This window comes from Cetorhinus maximus, chromosome 8 (assembly GCF_964194155.1).
Source record: "Cetorhinus maximus chromosome 8, sCetMax3.hap1.1, whole genome shotgun sequence".
NCBI lineage: Eukaryota > Metazoa > Chordata > Chondrichthyes > Lamniformes > Cetorhinidae > Cetorhinus > Cetorhinus maximus.
The window spans coordinates 136,612,287-136,639,716 of NC_135886.1; the positions used below are offsets into that span (position 1 = coordinate 136,612,287).

Below are 27,430 nucleotides of genomic sequence, written 5' to 3' on the forward strand. Positions count from 1 at the left end.
TAGTGCTCTAACGTACAGCACTGTCCTGGTTTTGCCCAACTTCATTTCAAATGGCCTTACCAATAAGAAAAAAGGGGAAATGCAAAGATTGTAGCTCCTGGGTTTGTTGGGTCTGTGAGTTTTGAAGGAGCAGTCTAATTCAGGCTGCTTGCGTGAGCTGTTTGCTGTTTTTATAGATGTGCTGCCCTTACTCCCATAACATTCCACAGTGCTGATGTCAATATAGACATGAGCATATTCATAAACACAGAACATGCCACTTGTCTAAGGGAAACCACAGCAATGTAAACAGACTGGACTATTCCCTCACTGCCTCCTGTTTGCGTAAGGGTTTGCGTACCTGGGGGCAGTACTTCTTCCAAAGAGCTGACTTTCAGTTATTACTGAGGCCCTGTAATCTGTTATCTCAAATTTAGTGCGTCTGAGGTCTCTCTGGCTTCAGTTGTCTCTCTGTGATTGGGATTCATGTTGACAATCAGAGCCAGTGTTTCTTATTCCTCTGTGGCTTCTGTCACCTCTCTAATCTTATGATATGAAAATGATACAGTACACCTTGGAGGGAGATTTTTAAACCTGAGTAAGTGAATAGGCGACAATGAAACGCTTGGACTGGACCTGGTGTGGTCAAGTTCAGGCATGTTTTGGTGGACAGGTTTCAAGATTTGAAGCTGAATTGTCTGCAGCATTCATCCTGCAAAGTTAGCATAGATTACATTCCAGTTATAAATCTAGGCCTTCCGAGGCATCATGGCATCCAACGTCCACTGCCAGTCCCAGGTTAGACTTCTCTGAATCAGTTACAAACAGAAGTAACAGTGAGAACAGAAGAGAAGGCTTGGATAAGGTTTGTGCTTCAGGCCTCACATGGCCTATGGTTTGCACAGGGGTCTGTTTTTTCCCAGCAACCGCAGACAAGCTGAGCTATAATAAAAATTGACGAAGATTACATGGAAAAATCATCAGCTAATACCAGCAATAAAGTTGTAATCTCCATTCAGCCTGTTGGAGGGATTCACTCGGACAGTGATCTTGACTCGAGCTTATTCTGTCCGTTCTGAGCAGTGAGCTCAAATTCAACATTAATTACTGCTTGCTAAACTAGCGTGACTGGAAGATGACTACAGTCGTAAGGACATTGAGTCTTCTTTTCAAACCTTCATTATTAGGATGTGGCCATCACATTGGTTACCCCAGGTTTTGCACAACTGAATGCCTTACTACATGTTCCAACAAAGTAATTTGACTTGAAACGTTAACTCTGTTTCTCTCTCTGCAGGCGCTGTCTGACCTGATGAGTTTTTTTCCTGCACTTTCTGTTTTTATTTCAGATTTCCAGCATCGGCAGCATTTTGCTTTTCTTACGTTATTAAAATCAGTGTCTTGGTAGGCCATTTCAGAAGGCAGTTAAAAGTCAATCACATGGCTGTGGCACTACAGTCACACACGGACCCAGACCCAGTAAGGACAAAGTTTCCTTCTCTGAAGGGCATTGGCGAACTAGTTGGGTTTTTATGACAGTTCAACAGCTCCATGGTCATTTTTGTGCTGATTCAAACATTTTATTTCCAAAATTAGGAAAAACTGAATTGTCCTGGCCAATATTTACCCCTCAATTAACACGACATAGAAAATAGGAACAGGAGTAGATCATTCTGCCCTTTGAGCTTGCTCCGCCATTCAACATGATCATGGCTGATCCTCTATCTCAACACCACACTCCTGCACTCTCCCCATAACCTTAATGCCTTTAGAGTCCAGAAATCTATTTCCTTTTTAAATATATTCAGTGATTTGGCTTCCATAGCCTTCTGTGGTAGAGAATTCCATAGGTTCACCACCTTCTGAGTGAAGAAGTTTCTCCTCACCTTAGTCCTAAATGGTCTACCCCGTATCCTGAGACTGTGACCCCTTGTTCTAGACCCCCTCCCCCATCCAGAGGAAATATCAGATTATCTGGTCATTATCATATTGTTGCTTGTAGGAGTTTGCCGTGCGCAAATTGGTTGCCACATTTCCTGCACTGCAATGGTAACTACACTTCAAAAATGCTTAATTGGCTATAAAATGCTTTGACATGGCCGGTGGTTATGAAAGGCACTATGCAAATGCAAGTCTTTCTTTAAGTTCTGAATCCGGCATGGTGAAATTTGAAGTCACAGTTTTCTGAACGTCTTGTGAATATGCACCATGCACAGTCCTCTGGATTACTAATCCAGTGTCATAACTACTATGCTTATCATACCCAGTTACAGGACTGGGGACTAGTTGTCTAGCCAGCAGCATCCAGAAGACACTCCATGGGGTTCTTTTGTTTTTAGTGGTCACTTCTGTGAGATGTCTGTCTTCATTAATTGTTGCCTCTGAATCTACCCCTCTGGGATTTTTAATAATGATACAAAAATATTATAACAAAGATTGGCCATCGTTCCAGTCCTCAAACCAGAATTGGATTATTTCAAAGGAAAAGTCTTTGTAGTGCAACCAAGGCTCTGCTTTGCAAAGGACATCCCAGAGTATTTTCCAACCAAGGTTTGCTTTCTGAAGTGCAGTCACTGCTGTTACAGAATCAAACGTGGTCTCCAATTGCCACACAGTAAGATTTCACGTGATATCTCCACAGAAAAGCAGTACACATCACCACAACATAGGATCATAAAGACTTACAGCACTGAAGAAGGCTATTCAGCCCATTGTGCCAGCTCTTTGAAAGGGCTATCCAATTCATTCCACTTCCCTGCTCTATCCCCAATGCCCTGCCCCCACAGGGAAAAGGCATCCCTTTTGAAAAAAAAGAGGCATTTCAAACTGTTGTCAAAAGGTCTTTTGTGCTGTTGTGAATTTTGAAAGACCCTTCTGTTTGTCTAGATAGGCCGTTTAAAACATGATCCACCAGCAATTTTGTGGTCCAGCATAATTAATGAACAAAAAGTGTTTACAGTATTGCAGCATGTTTAAGTTATCCACAGTATTAATCACCCAGGTTAAGCTCTTTTTGCATAATGCGACCATAATCAGACAAAGTCATTTGTCACACTTCCCACAGAATTTGTTTATTTTAAAATCCACGTCATTAAGTTTCTGCCAGTGTGGCTGATTCTTGTGGTGCAGTAGTCCTTCTCTCTGTGTGAAGGCTGAGAAAGAGAATCCACTAATGGGTTTTAATTCGGGTCACAGCATTCTGGTATGATCCCATTCAGAGGGCTCCTCGCGAAGCAGGGCTGACATGAAGCATTGTGAATATGATTTTGACACTTTCAGTATCATATTTGCTTACTGGGTCGTGCTCTCTTTCGACATAAATGCAGAATTGCACAGTGGGTATGTTATTGCAAACCACCAAAGATATTCACAACTGCATATGGCATCAAATATAAATTTTAATGACTTAAAGACTTAACAGCATGCCGCCCTGCATATTACTTTGCAGCACTCTAAACTACTAAGCCTCCTCAGTCAATAGAATAAAGCCCATTTAAAATACTTGGTCACCAGTTGTACTGACTTCCTTTTGCTAAACGTTTCGGTATTGGCGACAGATTATCTTCGCCTGTGCAGTTCATAACAATCCAGGTCTTTCTGAAGATTTATGCAAGCTGAATTTACAACTAATTTCAAAAGCCCTTTCACATCAGAACCTCATCTCTGTTGCTCTTTCCAAACCCTACAACTCTCCGAGAACAACAACAACTTGCATTTATACAGCAACCCAAGGTGCTTCACAAGAGCATTCTCAAATAGAATTTGACACCAAGCCACATAAGGAGGCATTAGGACAGGGAACAAGAGATTGGTTTTAAAGATCGTCTTAAAGGGGGAAACAATAGAGAGAGAGGGAGAGAGCGACAAAGAGGGTTAGGAAGGGAATTACAGAGCGCAACCTGCATGGCTGAAGACATCAGCCACCAATAATGGATTGATCAAAATTGTGAGTGCACAAGAGGCCAGAATTGAAGGGTTATAGGGCTGGAGGAGATTATCCACGTAGGAAGGAACTCTGCAGTCCTCCAACCCTGGCCTATGATTTCACTTCCTTCACTCCACCGTTGGTGAACGTGCCTTTAGATATCTAGGCCTTAAGCTCAGGTCTTTTTCCCTAACCCTCTCCCTCTCTACCTCTATCGCTTCCTCTTAAGACTCTGCTTCGAACCTACCTCTTTGACCAACTCTTTAGGCACCTGGCTTACTCTCTCCTTACATGGCCCGATGTCAATGTTTGTCTGATTAAACTCCTGTGAGGCACCTTGGGATGTTTTACTCCACTAAGTGCCCTAAATAAATGCAAGTTTTTCGTTGCGTGCTAAAATTTCACGTTGGGAAAAAGCACGTGGATAAATGGAGCCATTGACACTGTCCTATCACTGTCACAAACAGACCAAAATTAGGAAGGAATGCATCAGGGCTGCAGAATGCAAGAAGGTTTTTAGGTTGGAATTTACTGATGGAAATGTTGATGTAGGAACACATAACACATAACACATTGGCATTACGCTTCCGTCAGCTATAAAGCAGACGTGAACCTATTTACTTCAAATAAGGAAAAGGATAATTATGGACAGATGTATAATGGGCAGTTAACGCAAAATTGTCCGTTTTATACCAGAAACCAAAGTTAAAATGACCCACTTTCAACCAGTGCAGCAGATCTACTCTGTCCCGCCTTTTCAAAATATTAAGCATGTTTATTGATCGCCCATTAATCTCCTCTGCTTATATTTCCTACATCAGCCAAGTTAACAAACACTCCCATTACAACAGTATACCTAGGAATTTGGTGTGCTAAACCTTTGGGCCTGGTGGAAAATGCATTGTCATTTGAAATTCTGACCCACAACATAAAACGGTGAATGAAAAAAAGAAGTGCTTTTGGTGGCGTTAATAGCTACATCAGAGACATAGCGCCTTTCATTTTAGCTGGTGATGACCCTCAATACTCAAGCTCTGAAACATCATGAATACCAATTAAATCCTAAAGATCTTTTTAGACGGCAGCATTGTGAGGAGCAAATAATCTATGGGTCAGTGAAGCAGATCAAGGTTGATTGACCTAATTCCTAATCAATGATTGTTTGCTGTCAGTTGATACTGCCTTTTCACTAAATCCACCTACATCTTTCATGTCCCCACCCCCCCACCAAACTCCCTCTGACAAAATAACTAAATTATTATTCTGATCTACTCCGCAGTCTGCTCTGGCTTCATTTGCATTCAGCATAGGTTGCCCACAGATCCATCAGCTTTCACACAAAGCTCGTAAATGCTGCACTTGAATCCACTGGCCCATCATTGCAACAGACACAGTCATTGCCACCAGCTCCTTAGGCCTTATAGTATTGATAGTATACTCCTTCTGAAGTGCACCTGATCAGAGCATTTGTCTTTCAAACAAGGAAGGACTTAATGGTTGACTAAAACCACTTGGGCTTATCCGTGACTGATAAAACCGGTACTGCACAGGGGGACATTCGGCCCACTGTGCCTGCACAGGACGTGCCACTGTTACCCGGTAGCACGTTCTCTGCCATCGAGGAAAGCGGAAAAAGTTATGTTTTACCGTAAACATTTGTGAGATCAGCAGAAGCTGATATCAAGTATCTTCAAGAAAGATTGGGTGAACGTAACAGCTTTCATAGCCACAGGATGTGTCAAAAGCGATTCTCAACCAAAGAAGTATTTTTCCCACTCCAGGGCTAAAGCACAAAAATTAAGGCCAACGCATCCATGGCAGTCCCGAGGGAGTTCTGCACCGTCGGGGATGCCGAGTTTCGGGTGAGATGTTAAACTGAGGCCCCACCTGCCTGCTTAGACAGATGTAAAAGATCCCATGGCACTATTCTGAAAAAGAGCGGGGGAGTTCTCCCCACTGCCCTGACCAATATTTATCTCTCAATCAACATCACAAAAAACAGACTATCTGGTTGTTAGCACTTTGCTGTTCATGGGAAACTTAGCTGCCATGTCTCCTACATTATAACAGTTCAGAAAGTATTCCATTGGCTGTAAAGTGCTTGAGGCACTGGTGGTTGTGAAAAGCACTATATAAATGTGAGTCTTTCTTTTTTTGAAGCATTGTTGTTAATAAGATCCAAGCTGACTGGTGAAGCCAATACCAAGACATAGAGCTTTTCTTTATCAAAAGAGTTTATTATTCAGTCTCACAGCTCTCCTGCCACACAATCCAGTGTCCCAGCTATCCCCTATTTATATGTGCTCAAAGACAATTAATACCCATCACCTGTTTCCCTCAATCTTAACAATGTAATTGACGTTAAAAACTTTAACAATATAATTAACAAGACATTAACAGTACTCACTGTTGTAATGTAGGAAACATAGCAGCCAGTTTGCACACAGCAAGCTCCCACAAACAACAATGGGATAATGCCCAGATAATCTTTTTAGTGAAGTTGGTTGAGGGGTAGAAACAGGCCAAGGCACAGGCAAGAGCTAATGCAAAAGCAAAACACTGCAAATGCTGGAAATCTGAAATGAAAACAGAAAATGCTGCATACACTCAGCTGGTCAGGTAGCATCTGTGGAGAGAGAAACAGCGTTAATGTTTCAGGTTGATGACCTTTCATCACAACTGGCAGATACCTGATCAAACAAGAGAAGGGTAATAGAAAGCAATGGAGATGGACAAAGGAAAAGAGCTCTGACGAAAGGTCATTGGCCTGAAACGTTAATTCCATTTTTCTCTCCACAGCTGCTGCCAGACTTGCTGAGCATCTCCAGCAATTTCTGTTTTCAGTTTAATGTCTCATTAAAATGACAGAGCCTCCAACAGTGTGGCACTCCCTCAGCACCGTAATGGAATGTCAGCCTATATTTTTGTGCTCAAGTGGGACTTAAACCCACAGCCTTCAGAGTCAGAGATAACAGTGCTACCAACTGAGTCAGAGCAGATAGCTTGCTGCTGCTGTACTACAAATAAGGCATCCATTTGATGGAACTGTTCATCTAAAGATGGCATGGATGTAATCACCTATTGATTCCCTATTTAACCCAATGTGCCTCTTACAATGATCGAATAGATAACAAGGATGGTATTCTCACCACAGGAACAACATTCAGTGGTGACAATTCAATCTTAGTTTGTAACCAGATTGGTATTAAGCCTTAAGTCTCCAAAATGTACTGTGTTGCTAAAAGTTAGTTCCAGGGCATAGCCCTAACCCTGGCTTCCCACTTTCCCCTCCCCTCTGAAGACCCCCTCTCCTCCACACACACACCCCCCCCCCCCCACCCCCCGCCCCCACCGCCCCCACAAGAAACCAGTGCCACTGGTTCCCCCACTGGCGAACACCTGCTGTGTTCATAACACCACTGGCACACCAGCCTCACTGAATTCATGTTGGGTTTGAACCCACACGATGGTAACGTTCAGGGCTTAAAACAGCTTCTCCCTCACAATTACTGCTTGCCTCTCACCCCAGGTGAAGAACAAGGCTTGGAATACTCTGCTGGACATCTTGTGGGTTAGCTCTTCCATACTTAAAGTGACCTTGTCGACACTGAGTGTGGTTGTCAACCCTCCAGGAATGTCCTGAAGTTTCCAGGGGTAAAGTTTAATGCCCTGCATATTGGTGGCAGCAACCGCAGGAGATAAATCATAGGAACTTTGGGATTGACCCATTCTCTTTTTGAACATTTTGCTTACCAGTAATTGCTGTAACAACGCTGTGAGATGTGGAATTAAATTCTGGTTGATCAGGCTGGGTGCTTGGTGGCTGTGGGGGAGGGGGGGGGGGGTCACGTGATCATAAGAAATAAGAGCAGGAACTGGCCATTCAGCCCATCGAGCATGCTCCACCAGTCGATGAGATCATGGCTGATCTGATTCTGGCCTTAATGCCACTTTCTTGCCAGTCCCTTTACTCTTTTGTCAATCAAACTCTACCTAACTCAACGTTCCATATGTTTAATAACCGAACCTCCACTGCTCTATGGGCATAGAATTCCAAAGACTAACAATCCTTTGAGAGAAGTGATAAAACCTCCAGGAATACATCCAACCAGAGTTGGCAACCCCAACCCTCAGTCCTGGTTCAATTTGTTACCTGACCTTTCAGATTCCCACCCAATCCAACCTGCCCCTGATCTATACTAAATCCAACCTGGCCCAGCCCAACAATAAATGCATTTATTCCTCATGTCTGGTGAAGGTCATTAGTAACTCCAGTGGAATAACTTTTTGGCCCCCATTTTGAAGGGTTAGGGTTAGATATGTTACTTTAATGTTGTATGCAGTGTCAGTTCAGGCTGAATAAGGCACAGCCAGTTTCATGACAATTCACACAATTAGTTGGTAGGATGGATATTTGTCAGTTACCTTGGCTCCCAGTTCAGCAACGCTTCAGTTTTAAAATTCTCATCTTTTGTGTTCAAAATCCTCCCTGGCTTCACTCCTCCCCATCTCCGCAATTTCTTCCAACCCCACGACCCTCTGATATCTGCACCTCCTCGAACTCTGGTTGCTTAAACATCCCCAATTTTAATCACTCCACCCTATGGGGTGGCTGTCCCTTCAGCTCCCTCTCTAAATCTCTTTGTCTCTCTACCTCTCACTTCTCCATTTAGATGCTCCATGAAAGCGACTTCTTTGACCAAGCTTTTGGTCACCTATCTTACTACTTCCACTGTGACTCACAGCATCAAATTTTGTTTGATTATGGCTCCTCTGATGTACCTTGGGAAACTTTGCTATGTTAAACGCACCATTTAAATGCAAGTCGTTGTTGTTTTGGGCCTCACTCGTACCGAAAGGCAAATTGACCAGGGGCAGCCGCTTCCCAATTTATAGCATCTCAATGGCCAAGGTTTCGCTTTTGTATAAAGTATTTAATTTGCAGAAAATTTTCTTCCAATAGGTTTGTTAATGCTCTCACCTCTATAATTCAAAGGTTGCGGTTTCATGCCCCAGCCCATAACCTTGGCTAACTACGCCAGTGCAGTCGTGATGGGGAACATGCTGTGCACAAACTGGCTGCAGCCTTTGCATACACAACAACAATCAGTCACATCACTTCATAATCATTAGTTTTGAGTGAAATAATTTGAGACATTTCTGAGAGACTTTGATAAGGTTCTGTAGAGACATGTCTTTCTTCCTTTTAAAATGCTTTGCTATGACTTCAAAAGTAATTGAAACTTTCCAACTGTGTTTCCCCACTGATTCATTACCGGGAATAATATTTTGAATGTGCGTCTTAAAAATCTGACATCAGCATGACAGTACGATCTTTGTGTTGACTGACACCATTGAACAAGCACGACTAGCACTGCAGCCTACACTCCTTGCAATCTGATTCCTCTGGCAGCCTGTAGCATGACGTTCAGCAATCCCGCACTGGGTATGAATTTCTGATGACTTAGGTTACCATCTGCAACAAAACCTTCCCACCCTGTGCCCTGTGTGGAGCAAACGCAACGCTCTCCAAGGCGAGATGCAACTCACTGCATTCAAACCTGGCTGGTCCACATGATAGAAATCTAATTTCCTGGCAAAAGGGCAAGTGGCTTAATCAATCCTATGCCAGGAATGAAACACTAGCCTAAACCATCCTGGAACAATTTCAAAGGCAGCTTTATCTTTTTTTAAAAAAAAGGATTAACAGGCAATGGCCGGGGCAGCCAACTGATCCTTTAGGACCCCCTGCAGTTTTATGTTCCTAAAATAAAGGTGGTACACAACGATGCCAACCCTGACTGAAATGATTGTGCTTGAAAGGTAGAAAGTGCATCTTGCTCGAAATGTTCTCTGCTTATTATGATATGATACAATTTCTCAATACACATTCCAGAGTGTCTCAGTGTTGTTTCTCCTTTGGTCTGTTGCTGATGCTCATTCTGGTGCATGCTTCCTTTGACGCCCCAGTTCCCAGGGACTGGGTTTCGCGTTCACTGACTTGAAGAGCCATTTGCAGCACAAAATTCGCAGGTGATGCGAAACTTGAGAGCGCGGTGAACTGTGAGGAGGGTAGCGTAGAACTTCAAAAGGACACAGACAGGTTGGTGGAATGGGCAGACAAGTGGCAAATGAAATTTAATGCATCTTGCATTTCGGTGGGAAGGAAGCGGAGAGACAATATAAAATGAAGGGTACAATTCTAAAAGGGGTGCAAAAGCAGAGGGACCTGGGTGTATATGTACATAAATCATTGAAGGTGGCAAAACAGGTTGAGAAAAAGTGGTGAATAAAGCAGATAGTATCCTGGGCTTTATTGATAGGACCATAGAGTACAAAAGCAAGGAAGTTATGCTAAACTTGTATAAAACACTGGTTTGGCCTCAGCTGAGGTATTGGGTCCAGTTCTGGGCACCACACTTTGGAAAGGATGTGAAGGCATTAGAGAAGGCCAAGAGGATTCACGAGAATGATTCCAGGGATGAGGATCTTCAGTTACCTCGAAAGATTGGAGAATTTGGGACTGTTTACCTTGGAGAAGAGAAGGTTGAGAGGAGATTTGATGGAAGTACGAGGAGCCTGGACAAAGTAGTTAGGGAGAAACTGTTCCCATTAGTGGAAGGATCAAAAGCCAAAGGGCACAGATTTAAGATAATTGGCAAAAGGAGCAATGGCGACAGGAGGAAAATCTTTTTCACGCGGCGAGTGGTTAGGATCTGGAATGCACTGCCTGAGAGAGAGTCAACTGCAGCTTTCAAAAGGGAATTGGAGAAAAGGAAAAAGATGCAGGGCTACAAGGAAAAGGCAGGGGAGTGGCACTAGGTGAAATGCTCCTTCAGAGGGCTAGCAAAGTCATTATAGGCCAAATGGCCTCCTCTGTGCTGTAACCATTCTATGATCCGAGGATTCTACGAGCATGTTATTTCAGTACACAAGAATTGCCCCATGGCAGCCAGAGATAAGAGGCCTCACATGGCTGCTATTGATTACTGTAATAAAACAAATAGTCCTAAAGCTGTGTGTAAGCAATGTTGTCTTTTAAATAAACACATACATGGAGTATTATGAAAAATGCCGAGTGTCAATGTGTTCTGTTTCAACTGTAATGAAATATGGGCTGCAGTGCTTTAAACTGCAGAGTAGTTACAGCTTCAAGCTTCACACTATTCATTCTGGGAACGTGAGCATTGCTGGCAAGGCCGGCATTATTTCCCATCCTTAGTTTCAAGAGAATGGTGGTGGCAGTGAGTCTTCTTTCATGCAAATTGGCTGCCGACTTCCCCACATGGCTGCCTAGTCTCCCGCATTCGACCCTCCCTAAACCTGAGGTCATGCAAAACTCTGCTGCCCACGTCGTAATTCATAGCAAGTCCTGTTCCCCTATCACCCCATGCTCGCTGACCTACACGGACTCCCAGACAAGCATCGGCTTAATTTTTAAACTTCTCATTCTTGTCTGCAAATAACCTCCATGAGCTGGCCCCTTGCTGTCTCTGTAATCTCCTCCAGCCCCACCGCCCTCCAATCTATCTACACTCCTCTAATCCGGCCTTTCGAGGATCCCTGGTTTAAATCGTTCCTCCGTTGATGGCCATACTTCCAGTTGTCTGGGCCCGATGCTCTGAAATTCCCTCTCTGTCCCTCTCTACCCCTCTTCCTTTAAAATTCTCCTTAAAACCTACCTCTTTGAGCAGCCATCTGCCCTCATGAACTTCCTACGTGGCTCGGTGTCTAATCCTGTTTTATAACACCCTTGTGAAGTGCCTTGGGCTATTTTATTATGTGAAGCCACCATATAAATACAAGTTGCTGTTACATTACAACAGTGACGAACTTCCAAAGTATTTATTTGGCTGCTAAGAGCTCCAGGATGCCCTGAGGTTGTGACAGGCACTATGGGGAGAATTTTTCCTCTGGCGGGCGGGCTGGGCAGGAGCGAGAGTGGGCGGGGGCGGGCGCCGAGCCAATCGCCGCCCGCGATCAGCTGCGCGCCGCCATTTTACCCGTGCGGGCCAGTTAAGGCCCGCCCAGCGTAACGCGCGGCCAGTCGCTCAGCGCTACCTGTGCAATCGGGGGGAGGAGGGAGAGTCTCCGTGCCTCAGGGAGATTGAGGGGATTATAAAACTTCTTAATAAATAAAGTGAAAATTTATTTAAACATGTCCCCTCATGTGACAGTGTCACATGAACTGGGACACCTTTGCGAAGTTTGGAAAATTTATTTAATTAATTTTATAAAAGCTGAAGGAAACCTCATTCCTGAAAAACGTGAAGGCCGCTGGAGCTCTTCGCCCGCCCGCCAACATTGAGGTTGGATGGGCGGCGTTCTTAACTCGGTTAATTACTTTTTTTAATGGCCTTCATCGGCCGCTGACATTTCAGCGGCTGTGCAGTCGCCTCCGGTGCGCACCCGTCGAACGAAATATCGAAATGACGTCAGGACGCACACTCGACATCATCGAGTGCGAAAGCCGCTTGGCGTTTTCACCTGCCCGCCACCCGTAAGGTTGGACGGGCAGTGTAATTTTGAAATGAATTACCTTGTTAATGGCCTTAATCGGCCTTTGAATTGTCGGCGGGCTCCGTTGCTGACTCCGGCGCACGCCCACCAAACGAGATATCGTGGGACCACGCGTTGACGTCAGGATGCTCACCCGACGTCATCGCAAGTCATTTTACGCTTGGTCAGGACGGGCGCAAGCCAGGTGGCCGAGCTCCAATATTCTGCCCCTGCAGTTCCCCTGCACCCTCTTCCCTTATCCTACCAGGTTGCTGGAGGTCACAGGTATGGACTTGCTGCTGAAGAAACCTCGGCGCTTTGCCACTCTGCGCCCTTACACAATGATAACTTAACATTGAAATCTGCTGGACTATCATTAAAATCACCATCCTGGCTCACTGATATCCTTTAGGAGACCTGCCAACCCTACCCAGCAACTCCAGTCCCATACTTTGCAGTGACTCTTAATGCCCTCTAGTGAGCTGTAAAAATAAGCGGGGCAGAAAAAAGGTCCATCACCGCTTCTCAATGTAACTTAGGATGGCCGATAAGTGTGAAAGAGAGACTTGCATTTATATGGTGCCTTTCATAACCGCCCGATGTCTCAAAGCGCTTCACAGACACTGAAGTACTTTTGATGTGTAGTCACTGTTCAATGTAGGAAATGCAGCAGCCAATTTGCGCATAGCAAGATCCCACAAACAGCAACGTGACAACGGCCAGATAATCTGCTTTTGTGATGCCGATTGAAGGTAAATATTGGCCTCCGGGCATAACTTCCTTGCTCTTCATTAAAATAATGCCATGTGATTATTTATTTTGACCTGAGAGGACAGAGAACGCCCCAGTTTGACGTTTCATCTAAAAGGGAGCATTCCCTCTGTACTACACAGGAGCATCAGAATTTTGTACTCAAGTTATAAAGTGGGACTTGAACCCCTAACCTCTGATTCCAACACAAGATAGCACCGCACTGAGCCACAGCTGACATACAGACATGGCACTCCCAGGGTCAGCCACATCTCGAGAATCGATTTAAAAAGAAAGTATCTCTTCCTGAAGAGCTGCTTTGCCAGTTTTTGGCATTTAACCCAAAAAAAGGGAACCTGAAATTATAACTTGGGGTATAAGGCTCAAAACATTTTAGGGAGTTCCTCCCTTCATTCACCATAACTTCAGTGGAAGAACCAGGACTGTTTAAGGCATTTTTCTGGGGTTTTTCCAGAGGTTATGACAGATGAGCGGGAATAACCCTATGAAAATTCATCCCCTCCTTGAGGTGAAGTTTCACATTCATCCTCCACTACTTTAGCAGAGGCTCGAACATTATTTGTAAATTGTTGAACGTGGCCATCTTGGATTGAAAGCTGAGACAAACTCTTTAAGCATTCGGACCCCCTGTGATATCTTTTCGAGATCTGAGAGTTTCTGTTTGTGGTTTATTGCACGATGTTGGCGCTGGTATTCTCAAACAGAGACACAACGAGTTACTACGTGTGGGCAGCCAGCACAGCGAGAGGCACAGGCAACTTACATTTAAACAAGGGAGTCTTGGGGCCTTATTGTTTTTTGATCAAGTTGCTGCATTTCTTGGGCCTTCTGTTGCTTTTTATTTTATGAAGGTGACGTTTCTGAAGAATGTTTGAGTGCCCTTTAGTGTCACCCGTTGAAGTGACCTGCATTGAATGATCTTCTCCCATAACTATATCTATACTTTGCGGTTCTGCGGCAGCAGTCGAGATGTCAGCACACTGTGTGGCAATGTTTCTCACAGGTCACTGTGGTGTGCGATGTCACATCAAAACCTCTTCGTGCAAATTGTTCAGCCTAAGCAAATGATTCGCTGCAGCAATAGGGTATAGCACAGGTGACCGAAGCGAGAAAGTACACTAAACTAGCAGGTCAACTCGCATTTATAACAACTTTCATTTATATAGCACCGTTAACATAGTGAAACCTCCCCAAGGTAAGTCACAGGAATGCAATCAGACAAAAGTTAATGCCGAATCAAAGGAGGAGACATTAGGTCAGGTCAAAGCTCAGCCAAAGAAGTGGGCTTTATGGAGTGCCTTAATGGAAGAAAACAAGGTAGAGAGGTACAGGGAGGGAATTCCAGAACTTCGGGCCCAGGCGACTGAAGGCACGGCCACTAGTGGTGGGATGAAGCAAGTCAGGGTGGCATACGAGGCCAGGTTTAGATGAGCCCGGATATCTCGGGAGTGCTGTGGGGCTGGAGAAGGTTACAGAGCTAGGGAGGGCAATGGATTTGATAACGGGGGATGAGAATTTTAAATTTAGATGTTGGTGGAACAAGAGACGCTGTCGGTCAGTTAAGCAAAGGGGCGATGGGTGAAGGGGCACGTTAGAATTTGGCCAACTTTAGATGAGTACTCATGTTTATGGTGGGGGGGGCTTCGATCTTACCTATGAGTCGCTGTTGCAGTATGGCCACTGCCATGAGGGTAAAAGTAGCAGCCAATTGGCCCACAAGTTTTCACAGGCAGCAAATGAGGCGCAGGGCTAGTTTTTAGCACAAGAAGATCCATAAAACCTACCAAACCTTTAGCCGCCTTTCCTAACATCGACTTATATGGTTCAGTATCACATTATATTTGATAATAACTCCTGTGACGTGTCTAAAGATGTTCCTGTTAAAGGTGCTATATAAATGCAGGCTGCTGTGTTAGTTTGAAGTCAGAATGCAAGGAAGGGCACCAGGAAAACATGCTCCCCTTAAAGGGTTATCTGTGGCTCAGAGGGTAGCACTCTTATAGCCTAATTCAGAGAGGCCATGGGTTCAAATCTTATCAAGAAGATTTAAGTACATAATTAGCTGATCCACCAGTACAGGACTGAAAGAGTGCAGCACTGTCAGAGATGCTCCCTTTCTAATTAGACCTTAAGCCAAGGCTCCAACTGCTCTCTCAGATGGATGGAAAAGATCCAATGGCCCATCTTCAAAGAAGAGCAGGGCTCTGGTATACGGCCCAATATTTATCTGATTGCGGAAGCTTTCTGTGCAGAAATTGGCTCCTGCGTTTCCTACATTATAACAGCGACTTCACGACAAAATATACTTTATTGGCTGTAAAGTGTCTTATGACATCCTGAGGTAATGAAAGGCCCTAAAGAGATACAAATCTTTCTTTCTTCAAATATGATCTGCCTGAGCAAACAGAAGGATCAGCAGTTTAATAACTCATCTGATAAATGGTCCTCTTGTTGCACTATTTTCTCAGCACTGCGTTAAAGTATCAACCCGGAATAAGCACTCAGGTCCTGGAGCTGGACTTGATCCTATGACTTTCTGACTCAGTGGTGAGACTGGGTTACAATAAAATGAGCAAACCGAGGGGAAAATTAGAGGACTATTTTCAGCTGATTATTTGAAAATGCCAAGTCATTAAAATCAGAGCCTTAGAACTAATATTGGTGAATCTGGCAAGTAAAAACTTTAACATTGATAACTTGATATTATCGACCCATTGCTTTAACGGAGGTCTTGTGGCCGTGTGTGCTGCCTCTGGGCCTGAAGCTCAGGGTTCAAGTCCTACTCCTGGGACATCCAAGGCCAAGGAAGTTGCATTCATAAGACAGCCAGCTCCTTCCTAACATACGCCAATGGCAGGTGGTAAGAGTGGGAGAGACTCCTGGTCAGCCACATGATGGGAAGGACGTTGGGAGTTTCTACCATCACTGTCGATAGCTCCAACATACATGTAAAACTGCATCCTTCCACAGCAACCTGACTCCCTGAGTGAACTGCAACACACCAACCATTGAGTCAGTGGAGACATGAACTGCTTCATCATAAATATGTTAACCAATGGGGATCATTATGACATTGGCCAATAATGTCCAATGGGTTATTGGTTCAGCTTTCTGTTATACCCCTTTCCCCATATGCTTTTTTTCATTCATTCATAGGACATGGGCTTCCCTGGCTAGGCATTTATTGCCCATCCTTGATTGCCCTTGCTCAGAGGGCATTTCTAAGAGTCAATCACACTGCTGTGGGCCTGGAGTCACATGTAGACCAGACCAGGACAGCAGATTTCCTTCCCTAAAGGCATTAGCGAACCAAACAGGTTTTTACAAAAATTGGCAATGGTTTTGCGGTCATCATCAGACTTTTAATTCCAGATTTTTATTGAATTCAAAATTTCACCACCTGCCATGGTGAGATTCGAACCCAGGTCCCCAGAGCATTGCTACCTATCACACATGCTCAATAAACAAGTCCCCAGTAATATCGCTGAGGAATTCCCAGATGCAGATGATTGTTCTGGGTATTTGAGGTACCAATCAAGGATAAATAAGCCTGTGCGCTCTTCAATGCCAGATCAATACTATTATGGTACTATCAATTCCTTATAGTCAATGAAATGGATGTGTAGCGGACAGTTATGCACTAAAATGATGTAGGAATGTATATTTAATCAATACTCACTGTGATTGCAGGGTGATTATGGACGCATTTAACACAAGTCACAATCAGTGAACTCTCCAGATTTCACTGTTGCAGTGTGAAGGGTACAATTATATTCAATACCATCTCATTTAGAAGTGGGGTGTTATGGAAGAATTTATCTCTCAATTTATAACTGCATGCAGATGAGCACAATTCACACTTGGGAACATGGTGCTATAGCTCTTTTGCTGTGTCATTCAAGAGACTGGCCACAACATACAACAGCGGAGACATAGCTATTGCGCCCAGATCTCATACAATAGTTCTTCTTAGTGACTTTGCTACTCAACCTGAGTTTGTTGCATGAGGTGGAATTTGAAGCAAAACTGGAATTCATTAAAATATAACCTAGAATCCTATAGCACAGGAGGAGTCCATTCAGCCCATCGGCCTGTGATGGCTCTTTTAAAGAGCTATCCAATTAAGCCCCACCCTTATAGCCATTCATTCCTCAGGGCTCTGTAAAGATACCCCTTTCAAGCATTTCTCCAATCCCCTTTTGAATCTGCTTCCTTCGCCTTTTCAGGCCATACATTCCCGATCGTAAGAACTCACCGTGTAAAAATAATTCTCCTCATCTTCCCTATGATTTCTTTCCGCCAATTATCCTGACGGGGACCCCCTGACCAGCGCTTGAGAGAGGAGGGACTGTTTCAAGTTTCAAATCTTATATTGTGAATAGCATGAGCTTCTGAAGTCCCCTGGAACTTTGCTTGATCATCCTCAAGAATCAGGGAGGAATTCCCCAACATTTTTCCTAAATTGACCAGAGGTTCTTTCCCTTTGGCAGTACAGATGTCCTTCTCTTACCTCTTGATCTAGGTGCTTCAAATGATGCAGAGTAGATACAGAGGAACTATTTCCTATAATGGGGGAATCCAGAACAAGGAGACATAATCTTAAAATTTAAGCTGAGCCATTGAGGAGGAAAATCTGGAAATACTTTTTCCCACAAAGGGTTGTAGAGGCCTAGGGCGGAATGTTACGGCCCCATTGCGGTGGGGGAGGGGCCATAAAATGCAGCGAGCCATTCCAAAGTCCACTGACTTTGGCGGGACCGAAAAATCTAGCCGATGGGAGGGCCCGTAAAATTCCGCCCCTAGACTTCTCTCCCTCAAAGGGTGCTTTCAAGTTTAAGATTGAGAGATTGCTGTTATTTTAGGGTATCAATGGGTAAAGGAGAGCAAAGGTGGGAAAATGGAGCTGAGGTACTGATTAGCCACCTTCAATAGTTTGACGGGCTGAGTGGCCTCCTGCTGTTTCTAACATCCCTATGGCAGGCACAACTGAGACTCCTCTGCCCAGTTAAATGGACATAAAGGTCTCACAGCAGTTAATCAAATCACAGTGTCTGGTTAGCAGATTTTCATGCTGGGTATTGTTTGGGGACACGGTAAGTATTGTGCTGCAGGAATGGTCACTGCTTGGGAAATGATAGGGAATTAGAATCTCCTGGTATCATAACGCACACCAAGTCCTGTTCATCTATCACTCCTGTGCTCACTGACCTTCAGTGGCTCCCAGTCTGGCACTGTCTTGATGTTAAAATTCTCATCCTTGTTTTCAGTTCTCTCCATGGCCTTGCCCCTTCCTATCTCTGTAATCTCCCCCAGCGCTACAACGTCTCCCCACCCCCTCAAGGTCTCTGAGCTCCTCCAATTCTGGCCTCTTGTGCACCTCCGGTTTTTAACTGCTCCACCATTAAGGGTCATGCTTTCAGCTGCCTAAGCCCTAAATTCTGGAATTCCCTCACTATTTGAGGCAGGGGTGGGCAGATTTTTGGTCTCTCAGGGATATAAGGGATAGGGGGAGTGGGCAGGAAAGTGGAGTTGAAGCTCAAGATCAGCCATGATTGTAATGAATGGTGGAGCAGGTTCAACGGGCCATATGGTCTGCTCTTGCTCCTATTTCTTGTCTTCTTGTATTCCTTAACTCCCTCCACCTTTCTATCTCTCCTCCTTTAAGATGTTCCTTAAAGCCTACGTTTTTGACCAAGCTTTTGGTCACCTGACCTAATATCTCCTTCTGTTGCTCGGTGTCAAGCTTTCTGTTCCTGTGAAGCACCTTGAGCTGTTTTACCACATTAAAGTCGCAATATAAATGCAAGATGCTGTTGGGTGTATCTCCCAATGTTGAGAAGGAGAGACCTCTCATGCTAATGGAGACATTCCACTTGGTGCAGGGACAGTGGAACAGCTGGAACGAGTGGGCCACGCGCCTCAACACTATGTAGCTTCCTCCTGCAGCCTCCTTCCAGCTAACTGGGAAAGTTCTTGAGAAACCTGTCATAAGACCAGAAGACATAGAAGCAGAAATTAGGCCATTCGGCCCATCGAGTCTGCTCCGCCATTCAATCATGGCTGATAAGTTTCTCAACCCCATTCTCCCGCCTTCTCCCCGTAACCTTTGATCCCCTTACCAATCAAGAACCTATCTATCTCCGTCTTAAATACACTCAATGACCCGGCCTCCACAGCCTTCTGTGGCAATGAATTCCATAGATTCACCACTCTCTGGCTAAAGAAGTTTCTCCTCATCTCTGTTCTAAAAGGTCTTCCCTTTACTCTGAGGCTGTGCCCTCGGGTCCTAGTCTCTCCTACTAATGGAAACGTCTTTGCTTGGTATGAAATAACAGCTAGGGGGAAGGGATGGGAGCAGGATGGAAGGAAACCAGGAGATAAAATACCTTTTTTAAAAATACAACAAAAGTTTTAGAAAATTACCATTTTAAAAAAATAATCTGGTTGAAATATAACCACTTACTGTTCAAGGCCATGCTTTGATTCAACAAGTCAAGACAGCAATTGGGGCTTTTGAAATCGTTCCAAGGTGAGCATAGATGAATTTGGATCACCAATTAAGTCTACATAGGATTTTGCATATCAGCTCCACTTTTCTCATGCTGTGCTGAGTAATACATCGTCAACTGGTCTTCCATCTAACCGGCTACTTTCAGTTGTCTTATGAATGGAGACAGACATCACATCACAGAGACTCATCAACATAAACGAGTGTGACTCTATGTGCAAACAGGGCATATCTGATTTCACCGAGACCTTGTGTGCACTTCCTTATTGAGTCACTACCTCGCACAGTATCTTGGTACAGCACGCTCTGTACCCACACAGTTTATTATTTGGCAGCTACATGAGTTACTTTTAAGGCCGCCAGTCTGTCTCTGTTCCCAGTAAAAATGTTCCTGTCAATGACTCAATAACACTGACTTGAGAAGACCTTCACTGAGTGTGTGTTTTGATTTGCTTGCAATTCTCGTTGTCACTGAAAGTGAGATATCACCTGCTTGCCAAGCTTAACAATATCTGAAGATGCACTACTGTTTGAATATTTATTTAACATACAACGACGGGTGTGGGCAGGGGTGGCTCTATCCATAACCTTTGTCTTTTTGAATGTTCACTTAACATTTTAAATTCAGTAAATTTTCTATGACTAGGCAGCTGAATGTATCAGTCATGAAACATTTAGGGATCATCCAAGGTCATGTACAATGAAGTGCACAATGTACTTTAGAGAAAGGGGTGACTGATTCCCAAATCTCTTCACCACTGGGGATTTTCCTCACCTCATGTCTTGGTCTGTTCCAGACCAATTGATAGAGATTGTTTGCTATGATAATTGTCTGCTGCTGAAACCCTATTCATGCCTTTGATACCTCCATACTTAGCTATTCCAACACACTCATAGCAGGCTTCCCACGTTCTAAGTCCTATAAAGTTGCAGTCGTCCAAAGCGATGCTGTTCTGTCTCCTAAGTCCCATTCACCAATCACCCCTGTGCTCACTGACTTAGATTGGCAATGCTTCAATGATAAAATTCTCATCCTTAGTTTCAAATCCCTCCATGGCTTTGCACCCTCCCAGTCTCTGTAATCTCCTCCAGCCCCACACACCTCCAAGAACTCTGCATTCTTCCAATTGCGGCCTCTTGAGCATCCCCGATTTGTTTGCTAATTTGTTATTAAATGCAGTGGGCAGTCAAATTCTTAATTTTTGCTATTCTAAATCCAAAGAGTATTGTACCCTGTATGCCTTTGGACACATATCAGATGAATATTTTTTTTCTTCTGTATACTCTGGAGCTTCTGGAGTTGATTTTTACCAGGAACATAGTTTCCAGGTCCTCTCCCCTAGTGCAGACCAAGAGGGCTTGCCTACCACGGGCTGGATTTTACAACCTCTGGGGGTAGGTTGGCAGCACTGGCCTGAAAAATTGGGCAACATGCCACTCGCCAATCCCCCCTCCCCAATTTTACCAGCAGCAGGGGAGGCATGGGTAACCCGCTTGCTCACAGGCCAATTAAGGCTCTTAACTGGTCAATTCCTCCTCCCGCTGCCACTGGAGGTTTTACCCATGGTGCCATAGTCAGAAAGGCCCATGCCAAGTGTGCCGCCTGGCAGGTTTCACCGCTTGGGCTCGTGGCCTGTCGGGCGGGGGGCGTGTGGTAGGGAGTGGCACCCCCTTTACAGGCCCCCCCATGCCCACACGCTCCATCAAACTCTTCCCACCCCACCTTCCCCCTCTCCTCCTACTCTGTCCACCCTAGTCCCCCAACCCACACCCCCCCCACCCCCACCCACCGCCCCCCACCCCACCAACCCCCCCGCTCATCCCACTCACTAAGGCCACCGCACCCAAATCATGAAATGGCCAAGCGGAACCAGGCTTGACCTCCGACCCCCCACCCCCGGACTTTTCCATTGTGACTTCCATAAAATCCAGCTCCACGTCTTTAAGTAGAATGTACATTTAGCCCCAAACCAGGCACATTTGAGACCACCTTCATCGTCACTTTCTTTTTTTTTTAATTAAAAAAAAATCCAAAAATCTTGTGCAAGCTTTCTGCTGATTTGCAAAAGGCAAAAATCCCAAAATCCCAAAGTGACCAAAATATTCTTCCTGCTTACTTTGTCAATATGCAATCTACCTTTCATACGCCTGATGTTTATTTGTAATTCAAGAGTTAATATTGACAAAATGTACCAAGGCGGGAAAAGTGTTCGGCAGCAAATTTTCTCCCTAAGTAAAAATAAACAGTAACATCTGCAGTGCAAACTGGTGGAACCCATATATAATAATAAACTTATTCGTTTTCTTCTAACTAAGCACCATCTGCAATCAGTCTTCCGTGCATATAAATAGTCCTTTGTACCATTTCCTCAGATGGCACGCTTCGAACACACCAACCTCTTTTTAAGTGCCCCTTTCCCTCACAGTTAGAGGCCTAGCTGCATGGTCATTTGCATATTTTACACCCTATTAACACAATTGCTCAGCAAGTGAATCCTTGGGGACTAATAACTACACATTGTTTCCCTTTACTTCCTAAACTGTTATGTATTTTGAAAAGCAGCATATACAGATTGTAGATATTAATCTGCCAATAAACTACACTCCCTGCTTCATAGGCTAATCTGTGTGTTGCTTTGACCAACAGCAGGAAAGCAGTCGACACATTATCTGATTTTTAAGACTGTCTGTCAGGACTGTTTTAAAACTGTTTTCAGGGCTTCTGATTGCATGACTGAGAGGATATTCTCCTCCCCTTGCGTGTAAACATCAATAAAGGTTGTAACAACTGAGAGAAAAAGAAATAGTTTGCGTTTATATGCCGGCCTTCACAACCTCAGGACGCCCCAAAGCACTTTACAGCCAATGAAGTACGTTTGGAAAGTGTTATAGTGCAAGAAATGCACATCAAGGCCGCACAGACCACACTGTGTTACTGACTGGATAATCTGTTTTTAGTGATGTTGATTGAGGGATAAATATTGACCGGGACACTGGGGATAACTCCCCTGCTCTTTGAAATAGTGCTTGGGACTTTTTGTACATCCACCCGTGAGGGCAGACAGGGCCTTAGTTTAAACATCTCATCTGAAAAGACTACCCCTCCAACAGTGCAGCACTCCCTCAGTAGATGGCTAGGATTGCTAGCCTACATTTTGAGCTCAAGTCTCTGGAGTAGGACGTGACCCCACAGCTTTCTGACTCAGAGTACTACCCACCGAGCCAGGGTTGAAACTTGAAACAGCTGTCAGGCCTTCCCCTTATTAATCCGACTTAAAACCAAACAATCTTCAACTCTATCTTGAATAATTCCTTTCTTCAACAGGCTTGAGTTTTCAGCATTAGAAAATGATCTAAGTTAATGGATTTCATGCCAGATGCCAAAGCATCAGGTTTGATTATTTCGTATTCTGGACCTGCAGTAACATTGAATTTTGGCTAGTCTCGTTTTTAATGTGACACCTTCAAAAAAAAAAATGCACAGAAAGAAATAAAACAGCCAAACGCGATTTTTTTTCACTCCAATCTGATTTTGAAAATGCCACAAAGGTTTGATTTTTATGTAACCCGACACCCAAAGGGGAATTTCATCGACGATATGACATGCGGCAAGGAAAGGGGAGAAATTAAGAAGTGGTAAATTGTAATAGTTTACTCACCAGCATGATCTGCTGCCAGCTGTTTGTGACCGTAAGCTGTTGTGACCCGTATGTGTGAAAGTTGCACGCTTTATAAACAGTGCACTGTTTTAATCACTAGGGTGCTCTATTGCTCCCCTTTCCTTCAGTTCGGGGTAAGGTCCCAAGTGGACTAGGTCACCATTTCTAAGAGGTCAAAATTCGTCTTGGGAAACCCACAATAATGAGAAGAGTATTGAATTGGGTGCCTGGTTTAAAGCAAATATCAGGCAAGGTGCATAAGTGAAGGCTAACTCAATACCATTTGCTTTGTGCTGCCACTCAAGCTGAATATCTAACCCAGATGTGCTGTAAACACCACTGTGCCTATTAAGACCACTGTATCAGCCAATGAAAAGGAAGCTGGGAACAGAACTCACAGCAAACATCCTATTTCGCATCACCTTGAGTGAACACAACTTCTGTCCTCTCCCTGGCCGTTGTTAAGGACCCTCACTCCTTCCAATGCCAGCAAATATAACAATAGTTCTGAAGAAGAATCATATTTGACTCAAAGCATTAACTCTGTTTTTCTCTCCACAGATGCTGCCGGGCCTGCTGAGTATTTCCAGCACTTTCTGTTTTTATTTCGCACTTCCAGCATCTGCAGTATTTTGCATATATCTCACCCGAGTATGACTAAGTCTCCAAAGCACTCAGTAATGGGTAAACGTTCTGTAGCAGTTTCGATATTGTGTGGCCATTTTACTTTGTAATGGGTGGGCCTGTTGCATTGGGATCTGATTTTTCAGAGTTTGAGAACTCTCGGGGCAATCTGCCTCCAGAATAATGCATCGTGGAAACATTTGAACAAATGAAAATGATGAGCGGGAAAAGGTTATTTGGGCCATGCAGCCTGCCACAGACAGTTGTGATGCTTGAAAAATCATGGTTTAGACACTCCCTACACACCAGGAGTCATGTAATCCCCTGAGAAGGCAAAGAACAGATGAAAACCCAATGGGAAATCATTTTCTGAATGGAATGTCAACCTGCAGCAAGGCCATGCATTCTCATTTCCCATTTAAAAGTACCCCATTAGCTAAAAAAACATTTTAGGCAGGTCATAAAAGGGGCTATATAAATGCAAACCCTTTCTTTTTAACTCGGTGCACAAGTAATAATGCCTGACCATCACTCAAATGCCCATCAGTGTTGACAATTTTGTAAAACATATTATGCTAATTTATAATAAATAAAAACAGAAAATGCTGGAAAAACTCAGCAGGTCTGGCAGCATCTGTGGAGAGAGAAACAGAGTTAACGTTTTGAGTCCGTATGACTCTACTTCAGAGCTAAAGAGAAGTAGAAATATGATGGATTTAATAGTTTTTAAGAGGGGGTTGAGCAGGCGGGATGAGATAGAAGGTCAGGGGTAGGATGACAGCTAAGGAGAGACTGACAAAGACATCATGGACACAAGACAAAGGGAGTGTTAATGGCAGTGGTAAAGAGTAAAGAAGGTGCTGATAGTGGTATAAAGGTAAGATAGCAGAAGGTGTTAATAGCAGAACAAGGGTCAGCGCCCTGTGAAAGAACAACATAGAAACAAGAGACAGATGGCCCTGTGGGGGGAGGGGGGTTTGGGGAAAAAAGGATTTTAAAAAGGAACAAATAAATAAAAGAATAAAATAAAATTAAAAACAGATGAATAAATAAATAACAAGTAAATACATAACAAATAAATACAAAACGAAATAAATAAAAATTGCATTAATAAATGGGTCAAGAGGGAGGAGAGAGTTCATGGCCTGAAGCTGTTGAACTCGATGCTAAGTCCGGAAGGCTGTATTGTGCCTCATCGGCCTGCTGCAAAGTTCCAATGGAGCCCAATGCAAACTGGAGGAACAGCACCTCATCTTCCGATTAGGCACTTTACCGCCTTCCAGACCTAACATTAAGTTCAACAACTTCAGACCATGAAGCTTATTCTCTCTCTTGACCCCTTTTAAAATCCAACTTTTATTTATTAATTTATTTATTTTTATTTATTAAATTTTATTTTATTCTTTTATTTATTTGTTCATTTTTCAATCCTTTTTCCACAAATGCACCTCCCCTCACAGGGCCGTCTGTCATTTGTTTCTATGTTGTCTTTTCACAGAGAGCTGATTCTTGTTCTGCTATTAACACCTTCTGCCACCTTACCTTAATGCCACTATCAGCACCTTCTTTACACTTTACCACTAACATTAACATCCTCTTTGTCACGTCCATAATACCTTTGTCAGTCTCTCCTTAGCTGTCACCATCCCTGACCTTCTATCACGTTCAACCAGCTCCACCCCCTCTTAGACAGTATAAAATCCAACACATTTCTACTTCTCTTTAGCCCTGAAGTAGAGTCATACGGACTCGAAACGTTAACTCTGTTTCTCTCGCCACAGATGCTGCCAGGCTTGCCGAGTTTTCCCAGCATTTTCCGTTTTTAATTTCAGGTTTCCTGCATCCGCAGTATTCTGCTTTTATCTTATGCTAATTTATGTTGGTTTGTTTACTCCTGTACATTCCTGGAATTGATGCCCAAATAATGATGAATCACTGACTCCACAACAATACTGCCTTACCCAGAGTGAATAACAGGAAGTCGAATTCCCGAAAGGATCATTCCAATAAGCAGTGGTTGACACTTTGCAGTCACATATGTTTCTGTTTATGATAGAGCCATTACTGTTTACAATGCTCAAGAATTTGACATCCCATTCCAAAGAGTTGAATTAAAACCAGCAGAAATAGCGTTACCTGACAGGGCACATTCCGTAAAATGTGGCACCAAGAGTGAAAAGTAACCACACAAGCGGTTGGCGTAGCTGCCAAGGCAACAGCTTACCCAGCCCGAGTTCCAAGTCCTATTTTTGCTGGCCAGAGGGAAAATGAGAAGGCTAGCATTCTGCTACAGACAGAGAAGCATTGTTTACTCCTCACTTGCACAAAGACATAGTACCAGTTGATATGTAAACCACAACACTCAGGACAAGAGCAAGGACTCAGAAGAATGGAATTAACGTTCGGTCCAAATCACTGAAACATTGCAGGGAAGAGCACTTATGCTCCGCAATATGTTTCACACTGTCATCTATCAATATAAAGAGGTCACCTTATGATACCTCGTTTCATTTCACATAATTTTACCCAAGTGGCATTTGCAGTTTACAAAGCATTCAGATTCTTGACAAGTTTTTTTGGACCAGTGTTTTCAGTATGCAATTGGATATGAAGGAGTGGGGTATTCCAACAAATGGAATGAGCTGGCAAATCAGCAGGAGGAGTTGGTTAGTTTCCATCTCGTGCCTTGTACTCTCATTGTTATCCGGTGGGGGTTCCTGATTCACAAATGCTTAACTGCAAACATCTCAAAGTCGTTCTTGTCTCAAAGAAAGAAGAGACACTTATATTTATGTCGCATCTTAAATGGCCTCAGGACAGTGCAAAACACTTTAAAGCCAATGAAGTGCTTTTTTTAAGCGTCGTCAGTGCTGTGTGGAGTATTTGTTTGTCAATTAATTTGGTAAACTGAAACAACAAGCATGCTCGATATTGTTGGGTGCACCATCATAACCACTTTGTCTATAACTGGGGGGTTGGAAAACTATTAATGGAAGAAAAAAATTCCATTTATGGACAACCTTTCACATCCTCAGCACCTCACAGCCGATGTTTACTTATAGGTGTACAAATTGGACAGGATCTTCTGCCTGTCGGGTGGGCCAGTCGGGATCGGGCGTGGAGCCAATGCGCGCCGCCATTTTATGTGGGCGGGCTAATTAACGCCCGCCCAGCGTGACGCGCGCCCAGAAACGAGCGCTACCTGTACGGGTGGGGGGGGGGGAGGAGGGAGAGTTGGGGCCTGTGCTCTTTTCGCGCATGCGCATGAAAGAGCACAGAACTCTCCCTGAGGCACAGAGCTGCCTCAGGGAGATTAAGTTCATGTTGAAAATTTTTAATAAAGAAAGTAAAAAAAATCATTTACACATGAGCTAGGACATGTTTATGAAATGAGCAAAATTTATTTATTAATTTAATAAAACCTTCAGGAAGCCTCATCCTGCCGGTGGATGAGGTTTCAATGAA

At 43.9% G+C, this 27,430-nt stretch overlaps 1 protein-coding gene across 4 annotated transcripts in view; it reads right to left on the reverse strand.

Moving 5' to 3' along the window:
- aff2 (AF4/FMR2 family, member 2) overlaps window positions 1–27,430 on the reverse strand; it is a 453,090-nt gene that overhangs the window by 316,276 nt on the left and 109,384 nt on the right. The window lies entirely within an intron of this gene.